The 626-nt window shown below is 52.9% G+C and overlaps 1 protein-coding gene across 1 annotated transcript in view; it reads left to right on the top strand.

Moving 5' to 3' along the window:
* TNR (tenascin R) overlaps positions 1 to 626 on the top strand; it is a 35471-nt gene that overhangs the window by 4545 nt on the left and 30300 nt on the right. The gene's annotated exons all lie outside the window — the stretch shown is intronic.

Below are 626 nucleotides of genomic sequence, written 5' to 3'. Positions count from 1 at the left end.
AGCTAGGATGGAAAATTTAGCTGGGGACAGAGTCCTGGGGCTTGGGGGTCTTTGGGGTGCAAAGGTTTCCCATAGTTTGGAGGAAGCACAGAAAGGATTTCTGTTCTTCCTTGGTTCACGTGAGGAAAAGCAGTAAAGATCGGCAAGGAAAAATTAGCCTGCCTGGGATACACCCTTAGCTGGAGCAATGGCTCTGTTTTGGGGCAAAATAGGGGAGCATTAGCAATGTCAGTGACTGCTGCCTTCATCCCCATGCTTCCCTCCTCACCCCAGAGCATCCTGTGCAAGGCTGCCGGGTGGAGAGAGGGCATTGGAGCTGCTGGCCACAGAGCCCATGTGCTTTCCCACAACCTGAGTGTGCCCAAAGCCAACAGCTCTGCCTTGATCAGGTTCACCAGGACAGGGATGAAGATAATGCCTTTGGGTACATACCTACTTCTTCCAGGAGCGGGAGAAAGCAGAGAGGGGTCCCTCCTCTATGAAAAGGAGAAGTGGTAGACGTGAGAGCAGAGTCATGGCTGGTGCAGAGGGTTTGGTCAGGGAAGGTTTTTTCCAGTAAGAGGTCTAGGGAAGTTCCTATCGACTGAGTGCTGAGCTGGAGAGAAACCAAAGGGAGCACCTGCCCC

This window comes from Corvus brachyrhynchos, unplaced genomic scaffold (genome assembly GCF_000691975.1).
Source record: "Corvus brachyrhynchos isolate BGI_N302 unplaced genomic scaffold, ASM69197v1 scaffold466, whole genome shotgun sequence".
Taxonomy (NCBI): Eukaryota; Metazoa; Chordata; class Aves; order Passeriformes; family Corvidae; genus Corvus; species Corvus brachyrhynchos.
The sequence above is the reverse complement of the archived record's forward strand: the minus strand, read 5'-3'. Positions and strand labels throughout refer to the sequence as shown.